Source organism: Eucyclogobius newberryi, unplaced genomic scaffold (genome assembly GCF_026437365.1).
Source record: "Eucyclogobius newberryi isolate DKJ021-1_F unplaced genomic scaffold, fEucNew1.0.hap1 SCAF_15, whole genome shotgun sequence".
Taxonomy (NCBI): Eukaryota; Metazoa; Chordata; class Actinopteri; order Gobiiformes; family Gobiidae; genus Eucyclogobius; species Eucyclogobius newberryi.
In genome coordinates, this window is record NW_027315779.1 from 4,690,523 (window position 1) to 4,702,916 (window position 12,394).

The following is a 12,394-nucleotide window of genomic DNA, read 5'->3' on the forward strand; positions in this document are numbered from 1 at the left end:
TTTTCATTCTTTTTAGTCTCCAGGCCTGAAAACGCTTGTCTCTCACTGTTGACAAGTTGTGATCATGAATATTGTGTTTGTCTTCAGTACACAGCGATGGTTTTAACTTCACACACAGCTTTTTAAACCTTAGAATCGTTGCTTTGACATGTTTGATGACTTGTGTGGATATATACTGTAAGCCAATTGCCGTATTACAAAGATTTGAGGTGGAAGTTGTCTTTGAGCGACGTGATGCTGAAAAAATACCAGACGAGGCCCAGTACCGTAGTTTATGCACTATAAGGCGCATCGGACTATAAGGCGCAATAAGCGAAACAAAACGTGTACCACACAAAATTGCTTTGAGGTCAGTAAATACGACCAGAATCAATCCACATATAAGGCGCACTGGATTATAAGGCGCACTGTTGTTTTTTGAGAAATTTAAAGGCTTTTAAGTGCACCTTATAGTGCGGAAAACACAGTATTTAGCGTTTGGCCCATTTCAAACCCTCTTACGTCGAATGCCACAGGTTCATTGATTCGAGTCGAGAAAACGCATGTCATTTTCAAGAGCCTTGTTCTATTTACTCCAGATATTCATTTGTTCACATTTCTTTACAACACGTTGCGATGCGTCCTCAGTATGATATCTTGTTTACTCCGTTTTAAGACAGAACCACGCACATATTGCCGGCACAGTCTCGTTTGGAGGCCGTGTGACAATACTGTACAACACTTATGATACCCTTTGTCAAAAAAATAAATAAATCACAAAGTTGTACCTTAATACGCATGATAATATTTACAAACTACTTAGATTTTGGGTTAAAACTGACATTATTTTTTATAAAAAGTGTTTTGTATTTAAATGAAACTAGTCGAGTATCAAGCATTTTCCATATTATCAATTGTTGGTATCATATCGTGACAACACAATTTCAAACGATAAACTATTGATCGATTATTGCATCATATTTGACTGGAATCACCTGCACAAAGCTCTGTTCTCTGGAGGTGGAGCCGCTCCTCCTCCTGCTCCTCTCGACTCGTCAGCAGCGGCGACGCAGAAAAATGGGTCACGAGAAAAAAGAACGAAACGAGATCCAGCCTCGTTTTAATCTGATTTGGTCTCAGCAGTTGTTTTAACCCTTTGTGATGGAGCGAGCGAGAGAGAAAGATGCTGGAAAGTGCTGATGCTGTCACTGTCATCACATCCACAGAAATAATCAATTCTGCTTGAACCGAGAGCTAAACCTTCACTCTGAACAGGCAGATGCTTCCAAAACCTGTGTAAATCCGATTTCTATTGAGCAAAGTGTAGATCCGGAGTTTATATATCGTCGACATGATACAATCGGAATAGTTTTGATGGCGTGCGTGATTATAATATAGAATAAAGCTGTCAAAAGATGCAAAATAGTTGATTTATAAAGCAACACTTGATATCAGATTATGTTTCTGCACTTGTGTGGATGATTTTATGATCTATTCATAATTTGTGCTGGATTTGAACCTCATTTGAGACATTTGCAGTCATGTTTTAGCACATTTCTGTAATAAACGACTGCAATAATGATGTAAAATCGTTGGTGTTCTTGTCAGTTTTGCCTACCTTGATCAAAGTGTTGTCTTGACGCGCAAATTTCAAGTAAGGTTTAGTCGTGCAAACATTTTGAAATACATTTAGCTAAAAGTAGATATGCACGTCTTACTATATTATGTGAAAGATTTTGCTATATCGTGTGAAAGATTGTGCTATATCGTGTGAAAGATTGTGCTATATTGTGTGAAAGATTGTGCTATATTGTGTGAAAGATCGTGCTATATCGTGTGAAAGATTGTGCTATATCGTGTGAAAGATTGTGCTATATCATGTGAAAGATCGTGCTATATTGTGTGAAAGATTGTGCTATATCATGTGAAAGATCGTGCTATATCATGTGAAAGATTGTGCTATATCGTGTGAAAGATTGTGCTATATCATGTGAAAGATCGTGCTATATCATGTGAAAGATTGTGCTATATCGTGTGAAAGATTGTGCTATATCATGTGAAAGATTGTGCTATATCGTGTGAAAGATTGTGTTAGGGTGGATTTCAAATTAACGATTAAAACTCAGTCAGATGTACATATTTGTGTACTATTATTTGTGGTTTCCCATTAAAACAAACGTCTCCAAGGTAAGATGCAACTTTCCTTATCAACTGCTGGTAAATCACAATGTGCTATTTTGAATCCTCTCCGTCAGTTTATCTGCATTTTTTGACCTTTTTTAAAACATTTGTAAACTTTACACAGAGGAAACGGAAGAGATCTGCATAGTTGGCTCAGGGTTATCAGTGTGAACGCAGCGATTGGACTCAGACAGCAACAAAAATGTGCGTTTTTGTCTTTGTGGGACGTCAAAGAGATTCACAAAGTTTTAATATCGCATTTTCGTCCGAGGTCAGCTGCTAGAATGCTTTTATTTTGTACACTATCAAATCCAATTTAACGTTTTGTCAAGTTGAAGACCACTCTCCATTTCCTTCCCTGACCTATAGACATACATGCATGGCGCTGTCTTTTTTGATAATATGTAAACAGGACTTTTCTCAAAATAATATCCAATTCAAAGCCCGTAATTCACATTTTTAGCTCGAAGCACTCTGCTCTTTTCCCCTACTTCTTATTTTGTTGTTTAGAGGGAATTTTTATGAAGTGGCTAAACGTTTGTGTCTTAAAAGGGGCTTTGATGGGTGAGATTCAAAGGCTGAGCGAGCGGTGATGGACAGGTTAGAGTTATTGTGTATTATTGTGCATTACTGTCGAGGGGGAGGGTTTCTTCAAACCAGGTTCTTGTGTGTCTGTCGGCGATCTCAGACGTCTCCGCTTTCACACGCCATTACAGAACCAGGCCGGGAGCAGTGTGTGTGTGCGTGTGTGTGTGTGTGTGTGTGTGTCTGTGTGTGTGTGTGTGTGTGTGGCAGAGGCTGTTCTTATCTGGTGCAAAAGAAAAGAGGAGGACTGACACAAAAAATGACAGGAGAAGCGTCAAAAAAAATCAGGTGCAGAGAGATGCAAGATTTATTGCATTTTTTGTACTGTTTTGCTTTACACATAATGTAATTTATGATGAATCTTTATAAACCGCAAAGTTAGGAAGACATTTCAGCTTATTTTACGTTTTAAACATGTTTCTGGACTAAAATATACACATCATGGACATTAGTTTACCACATAGAAAACCTTATAACGCTCTGTTACGCAAGATTAAAGTTTGTATACACGATGATTATATGTTAGTAAGCCTTTTTTTTATGTTTTATGTTATAGCCTATTTTAATTTTAATTCCTTTTGACTTATATATGTTGTTTTATCATTGTTCATCATTTTGTGTTGCACAGAATCACCAAGACAAGTTCCTATGTTTGTGAATTCTCTTCATTGACAATGGCAACAAACCCTTTTCTGATTCTGATGTTTAGAGTGTTGAAATATTGATATATTGTGATACCAAATTCGATTTTGTGGGCAACTGTGTCGATATATCGTCAGCAAAAAAATAAAAAAAGTGTCCAAATGATTTTAGGACATTTTTTTTAGCACACTTTGTTCCTTGTTTAGAGAAAGCAAACCTGTTCAAGCAATACATTTGACATCATTTTGATGTGTTTCCATGTGACATTTTTGCGGGCTGTGGTTAAATGTATTTGTTTCTTAAAATATTGATCCATCGCAGAATATCACGTGCAATGCTTCAGTTATTACATGTATTGCAAACATCATGATATAATCGTATTGCGAGCTTGTGTCTTGTGTCGTATCCAGGGACCCCGTGATCCCCAGGGCCTTCAAACTCTTGATATTTGCACTTTTTAAACAAGTCCACGAGGAAAACTGAATGGGACGTTATTGTGTACGGCGCTTTGAAGTGGTCAGACCCGGGGCTTCATCACAAAACACAACTAAACCACTGTGATTTGGCGTATGAACAGTCTTTTACCAAATTTAGTCTATTGTTCAGTCTCCACTCAACGCTAATGTTTGTAGAAATGTGCACCGTGAGCTAAATCCAGACCAAAAAAAAGCACAAATCCAATCGCAATTGCAACATTTACGCAGAAATAAATGCACGCTTGTTTATAGGCGCCATTTTGAGTCTGTTTCTTTAAAAGATGGAATATTGTGGAAAACCCATGAAGATTGTAGATGTGGTTGTGTATAGTGGTCCTTTTCTCAGACTCGCTCTTCCACTTGTCGCGTGTCTTGAAAAGAGCAGCCTGTGTTCGGACTTTGATGACTCATGGCTTTTCTGAGCTCGGCAGTGATGTGAATTGTGGGAGAAGTCAGGTGACCCGGGCAGGGAGGAATGTCGGGGTTACCGTGGGATACCGTGGGACACTTCCTGTTGTCACGGCCCCGAGTCGAACATCTGGATCCGAGCGAGCGGCACATGTGGAAAAAGCGGACAAATAAAGGCTTGAAGTTGTCTCTGGATGTTTACTGCGGCGCTCGGACCCGAGTGTTTACAGCAACGTCCACTTGAATCACGATAAAACACTGCGGACTAATGTTCGGCTGATTTACGAGCTGCGAAACGTCGCCCGGACTGAAACGTTTCCTACTGTTGTAGCGATTCAACTTTGATCATGGAAATGGTGTTTCACTCAAAGCACTTTGTCGTTGCATTTCCTCAGTGTAAAGCTTTTCACATCTTTAATAACGTTTCTGTGAGGCATCGTTTTGGCATAAATATCATTAAAAAAATAAACTATTATGGCAGTAATCTGGTTAACGGATATATAATGACCCAAGAAATACAAGTATATCATGTGGAGGGTGTGAGAAACAACACTTAAGTACTCATAGACTCAAATTCAAATGAAGGTTTATACAATATCACATTGCATTTAAAACACTGTAGTGATATGTAAAATGATCCACTTGGAATTAAACGTAAAGAAGTATTACTATTGCAACAGGTTTAAAGTTTATACATATTTAATCCATCAATTATGATTTTGCAATTAAATTACAAGGCTTGTGCGCATTTTCGGGCACTTAAAGATAACAGCACTTTATTTAAGAGTGTACAAATAAAGAAGTTGTGAGCCAATATAATGTAATATAACCCTAATAACTGACAAATAATAGGCCCAATCTTGACTAGTTTAGAGGCAAATATAAGTAATTTCCTTTAAGGTTGTCAAACGTATCAAAAAACAGATATTAATCGACAAAAAATTGACCTTTTCTTAGAAAGAACTACTTACATAAAGAAATAAATCCAAATCATTATTGAGTATCGAGCTTATTTCTTTGTATCAAAATTGAGCTTAAATTCACTCTATACTCCGAAAACCTTAAAGTAACATGGGTTTTTATTGCTGTTTATGTCACAAACGACTTTATCATTCAGAGAGTTTGATCATCCGTGATAACAAGTGACCAAGTGAACTAATCTGGTCATTCTCAGTGGACCAATCACGAGCCGCTTTGCCGTGTGTCCTCCCGTAATCTTACACAACTCTCTCCTTCTCCCTTGGCTCCTCGTACTCCCCCGTTACTGTCCGTCCATCTGAACGGCTCGGCGCTGCGGTACGCCGAGGTGAGAAAGCGCCTGCCCGCCTGTCCATTTGCGGCTAAGTGTTTCCCCCCGGTGATTGACAGCTCGCACTTAGACCCCGCCCGTGCTTAAGCCCCTCCCGTGCATCTCGGCGTGTTCCTCTTGAATGACAGGCAGCCCTCGCGCCCCCGAACCTGTGTGGCCCGGTTAATCCGCATTGTCGTCTAAAAACAGCGTCGCTCGGCCCCTACAGGGTTAATACAGGGTTAACAAGATGCGGCGATATCCAATCACACGCCTGCTTGACTCCTAAAGAGGCTCCTCGCCGCTCCTGTCGCCTCCTCGCTCCTCCTCGCTCCTCCGCCGCTGCCACTCAGCGCGCTCTCGTCTTCCCTCAAACCTCCCGCCGCGGGACGCTTCAAATCGAGCTGTCACAAATCAAATTTAGTCATTTCATTTTTCTGCACACACCGGAAAAGTGGCATACGACTGCGGATTGAAAACTTGTATCGTTTTCGCAATTTGAAATAGATTGTCTCTGACTTTTGAATGAGCGAGGGAGAAAGTTTCGCGCGCGGCGGTAAAGGACAACTTTTGTACGGCAAGGGTAAAATCAACTCAAGTAATATCTCTGAAATATATTGCACGTACAGACTTTGCCTCGGAATAATAGTACGAAAAGTGTAGCTGGATTTGAAAGACTGTTATGTAGATTGTGGCCCGTTTATTTCAAATTCTGTCATGTTTTAGAGCCTGAATTCTCTGTGTTGTCCATTCATACAGCTATTTATTATCATTCTCAAAACTCACATTATAACTCAAAAATGGTCATCACATCTTTGCAGAAATATAATCAAAATGACATGTAAACAGCAAAATCAACTGATAACTTTGTGATCACGAGCCCTCTGATTACTCGCATCAGATTCATACTTTGCAGGTAATTTTGAATCATTTTAAAGGTTCATAAATTGGATATGTGCACGTGAACAGAGCCAGTGTGCATAGAATTAGAAAGAATGGGCTCTAGGGGACGAGGGTACAGTCTCCAAAACTTGAACTTGATCTTGTCGTGCACAATTTGGGGGAAAATCAAATCACAATTTTTCTGATAAGTGTTACATTTGTGTTTGGATTTGCAGTATACCGTATGTTTAAAAGTGTGATTCTGTTCAGCGTGCGCATCGTAAACGACTCCATGGACGTTCACATTCGAAAAAGGGACGGAAATATAGTTAAAAAACACAAGAATCACACACGTCTCAGGACACGTTTGCAGAACCGCAACGGCAACAGATTTCTGTAAAAAGTCGCCATATTTGGTTTTCTTGCGATTTCGACGTCGATTTGTTTGCGACGTTTTGTTCCGCTTGTTGCTCTGGCACTGGCCCCGCTCCGTGGCCCTCGGGGGGGCGGGGGGGGGGGGGGGGGCGGCCTCGCTGCTCGGCCCGCTGCCTCTTTAGCCCCCTCGTATGAGTGTAATGGGCTCAGGCTGTTGGGCTGTGTGAACGTATGTGCGCGTTTGGGGGGCCCCTTCAATGACTCGGGGGGGCCCCCAGAAGCCTGCGGGGTTTAAGGAGAGCCCGGCTGAGCATGCAGTTTGCGCCTAAGGGCAGGTATTTGTCACATCGTAGGGACTGAGATGTGTTTATGTGTAGGTTTATAGGGACGTGTCTCAGAAATCTGGTCTTCATGAGGCGAATCCTTCAATATTAGATCAACAACACAGTTTAAAGTGACGTTTGGGTTTATTTAGGTTAAAGTTAGGACTAGTTAAGTTTCAGTCTCCAGGAATTGAATGTATAAGTCCATTTAATGTTCCCCAAAAAGGCTGAAACACCAACAAAAGTGTGTAGTCCCAGAGGTCAAGAGGGTCAACGCTTCAGGAAGACTCACCGAGCAGCAGCAGAGGAAAGAGGAAGTGAAGGTGCTGAAGACGCAACCTGAGACTATGACAGTCTGTTTCAGGTTTGTGCAAAACCGCAGACAAAACCTTCAACACTTAAATAATAATATTCCTTCAAAGTTCCCATGAAGTCTTATGATTTGTATTTTGTTGACCTGAACCAACTTGGGTTTCAGCCTCTGGTTATAAGACTTTTCACCCTTCAAAAGACGTTATATTCTGTTTTAATTTGAGGCAGACGTCGCAACTGCTCATCATTCTGAAAATCGTGGATGGAGTGGTTAAATTTGAGTCCCAAAATGCATATTATTAATGTGTAATCTATCTTTAGGTCTGGGTTTAGAAACTGGCACCGTCAAAAGCTACCAACAAATATACATATGGCAGTTTTTATTCAAATAAATGGTGTTAAATGGAATTGAATGAACATTATGATTAGGTTTTGTCACTTTATGGAATAATTCATACAGTAATAGGAACCAAGCAGTACTTCTTTCAGCTAGTATTTCCCCCAAAAAATATTGAAAGATGCCCAGCCCTAATTATAAGGGAATAATTTAAATATCCTGGACTATAACCTTTTCATCACCTTTCAACTTACCTTAGAGTGTTTGATTTTAGCGCTGGGCAATGTATTAAAATGTAGATACTATTGTGAATGTAGTTTTGAAGATATGCATCAAGTACATTGTTTTTTAAGAATAATAAACATAAAACACACAACACAACACGACCAGAGAGCGAAAATCTAAATAAGAACACAATTCGACATCAGCTAAACATCAAAAGAGACAAAATCCCGGCACATTTAAGTTAAAATAAAACTTTCACTTGGTCCAAAGTCTGTCAAATTTGTCCATTTCCAAATTAAGTCAGAATATATCATTGAGTATAGCATTTATGCCACAAAAAGAGACATTTCTGCACTTTTGTCATTCATTTCGCACACATTTCACATCTGAACTATAATCTGACAATCAAACTGAACTAATATATTTGAAGACATTTTCACTATTGTTATCGCGATACTCCAAATAAATACTGATACATTCCTTCACCACCACGTTATTACTGCTCCGACTTTTGGGATTTTTGGCGTATTTTCATTTCACTTTATTGACATTCCGAAACCCTCAAACCCGTATTTCGCGCATGACTTTTTCCAATTGTCTCTGGAAATGGGATAAAAAGTGAGACACGACTCGCAGCGTGTCACAGTTTGCTTGATATCCGTCGCTCGTCTCCCCGGCAGTGTGGAGTGCGATCAGACGAGAGGGCGAGAGGGAGGAGTGCAGCCGATAGAGAAGGAAGGGTTTGTTTAACGGGATAAGAGCCGGAGTCTGGGTAGTCCTGTCAATCACGCCGGGGCGAAGGGGGAGGGGCCTGTCAGTCACACGGGACAGACAGGGGCGGCGGCGTGTGTGTGTGTGTGTGTGTGTGTGAGAGAGAGAGAGAGAGAGGGGGGTATTTTAAATGGTCTCTTCATCTCTTCTTTCTTTGTCTTCCTCTCTCTTCTTCTTTTCTTTTCTGTCACGATCCTTCTTCTCTTGTCCCAGTTACCAAAATATCTCCGTGCCAACCTGTGCGTCAGAGTTTCAGCTGTCACGCACACGCACGCACGCACACGCACGCACGCACGCACACGCACACACGCACACGCACACACGCACACGCACGCACGCACGCACGCACACGCACACACGCACACGCACACACGCACACGCACGCACACACGCACACGCACGCACACGCACGCACATGCGCACACGCACGCACACACGCACACACGCACGCACACGCACGCACACACACACACACACACACACACACGCACACACACACAATACAAATACACTTTTACACGGCCAGTAGGAATTAGATTACTTGAAAAATCTGATAAAGCAATATTTAGATCTGATTTTTGGTGTGTGTTTCCGAGCACAAAAGAAATCTGGGGACATTTTCAATCAATTGATATTTAGGGTCAAAATTGGGACTAAACTAGGACTAAAAACAAAACAAAACCTGGATTATTCAAGGACTAGAACAGGACCAAACCCAAGGATTGAAGTTAGCGTTGGCTATAATCCTGTTTATTTACAGGTTTTTAATACGCATCGTCCCTTTATTAAATACTTAAATACAAATATATACAAATACAGTGTCCACATCAGGACTAAAAGTATGAATGCAGCCTTAAATTAACTGTTAGTTGGGAGACAAAGTGCGATACATTTAAAAATAACTCTTTCAATCTTAAAGACTTTTGCTTTCTTTATATGAATTCTCTTGTCAAAAATGTGCAGATGTGAACAATCGGTAAGAAATAGGATGACTTACTTACTACTCTTTTTGGTTTGCATTATCAGTTTATCACTCTTTAATCTGAGGTTAAGGTGAATTTATTGTTTTGTAATGAACATTCCTCGGATCTGGGCAAAATGTTCACTTCACGAAGAAAGACTAAAAATACCTGGTTTTATAAATGTGCCGATATTTTGTATGCTAGACTTTCACGGTATATTTTAGGGCGTGTTAACACTTCATTTAAATGGGGACGAAACTCGAAACGAAACTAGAATTAGACGGGACTAAACCAGGACTAGAACAGGACCAAACCAAGTCTACATCAAGACCCGAATAGGATCAAACCAGGACAAGTGTGCTCAAAAATCAAGTACGTTTACCTAGCGCTTTGGCCTCGATAAAATGCCCCACTTAAAGATTCAGCCGTTTCCATAGAGATGTAGGCTTGTCAAAAGTATCGAACATCAGATACTAATCGGTTCTAAAACTAGATACTCCTTTGAGCAAGTACCGATACAATAAAACTACATTGACAAGGTAAAATGTGTCCTTCCCTGAACAGTTTTTCGAATGATCTTCTTCGATGAGCTTTGTCAGATCTACTGTGCTATTATTTTGCCTTGAAAATGACATTCTGTTGTATAAAAAAGAAGAATTTCTATCTATCTTTCTATTCTTTGTGGCATTGAGCATCGAGTCGCTTCCTTGTTGTCGAACTCGAGCCAGAACACTGCAGGGATGAGAAATAATTCATAACGCCACAAACTATACCACACATCGTTTTGTTATTGACACGTATCGATGAACCTGTAGATTTTAAACATTAGTGACAGCTCAGTGAACGCACAGACCTCCTCCTCCTCCTTCGTTCCAAAAACAGTGATTCCAGCTTTTCCAGAGTCGGACTACCACTTCCCGTGCGAAAGGTCACGCCGGTGGCTCGGCGATGAGGGCTTCTGGGAATTATTCATACAATCGACTTAATGTCACGCTCCTCCACACTTTCTCCTGTTTGCGTGTGTTTGTGTGGCTCATGCAGAGAGGAGATGTTTTATTCATTTGCCTCATTTAGAGTCTGGCTCCGAGTCGGTCCGAGCATTTAGAAGGCCAATATTCACATTACTGATGATTTAGACTAACTGTATTCACTTATAACACACACACATACACGGCCCAGCGTAAAGGGAACCAAGCTTCAGTATTTGTGTGTTTCTATTTCTCATCTATCAGGATGTTGGGCCTAACTAAGGACTTTTGGGAACGATCTAGACTTTAGGGGGTTAAGACTTCACAATTCCAATTTAATCTAATTTAATTTTATTTATTTTATTTTAAAGTTTTGACATTTCAACATAATTTTTGGACAAGCGTTCATCATTACTAGTCATATTCCAAAGAATTAAGATATAAAAGTGCTTAAAAATTGTTCTTTCTTCTCGTTGTCTGCACACAAATATAGCAAAGGGTCATGGTCTATGTAGTTTTTAATCAAATATTATTATTTTTTTTATCAATTATTCGATATATTGTGACAAGCCACGATATTATTGTAAGACTTTTGACCTTGAGATATCACAATATTTCATGTATTGTTACATATCTATCATTACTATGGTTGAAATACAGATATTAATTTATATTACATTTATTATTGAATCTAGATGCTAATTTAGAGTATCGACATATAGCGAAAAACATATAAATTGGACACATTTTGACTTTTGGTCTTAGTCTTGATAAATATCAGAAGGTAGTATTGTTAGGTAGGTAGTATTGTTTTAGGTAGTATTGTTTTAGAACATTTTTATATCATTCTGTTCCTGAAATCAATCTCAAGTATCAGGCCTTTCCATTAATATCATAATCAGGTTTGAAATGTTAGTATTTGGGCCGACAATTTTTTTTTGGTTCAATACATTTCAACAAAAACAATTACTTAAAAACAACAACAACTGCAATTTCCAATGTATCCATGATGTTTGGAGTGAAAATGCAATACTTAAAAACAACATATTTAATCTTTTGAATGGTGAAAAGTCCTCAAAATTGCACCAATAATGATATAATTCTAACAACCGACAATCTATGCTGTATATATTTTTCCATTGAAGCAGTAAATCTTGCACATTTCTTTAAAATCGTGTGTTAAAAGGGCACTTTGGTTTGTTCTTTTCAAATATAATGTTCTGTCTTTGAATAATAATGAGCCAGAGGTTAAAACCGGTGCCAGAGGATGTATTTTTAACCAAACTCCTCTTTCTTCTCCTTTTGACCCTTTTGGAATTTTGGAAACGATTATTGGGCTGATGAATATTAGTCACATCCAAAGTGCTGTGGGGCAGAGCTGGACCAAATCCAATCTAGTCCTCCGCCGCGCCCCGGCTCGCTCACAAAACCCTCCCCCTCGGGCCGGATCGCGTTTCCCTAAAAGCTCCGACGCACTCAGGACGGTCCCATCTGCTCCCGCCCCAAACCGTTATGGCGCTCGTTTACATCAAGAGGCTGCTCATTGTCGACGCCTACGATCACTTTTATATTTTGGCCTCGAAGTGCCAAAGTTAGCAGGTTTTACTGGAGACTTAATGTGCTTTTAATGAATATACTGTGTACAATTAGCATCAGGCATCAACATTATGGCTTTGCTTT

General features: G+C 39.8%; 1 protein-coding gene across 2 annotated transcripts in view; it reads left to right on the plus strand.

Annotated features, from left to right (window-relative positions):
- LOC140360532 (transcription factor COE1-like) overlaps positions 1–12,394 on the plus strand; it is a 153,549-nt gene that overhangs the window by 28,536 nt on the left and 112,619 nt on the right. The window lies entirely within an intron of this gene.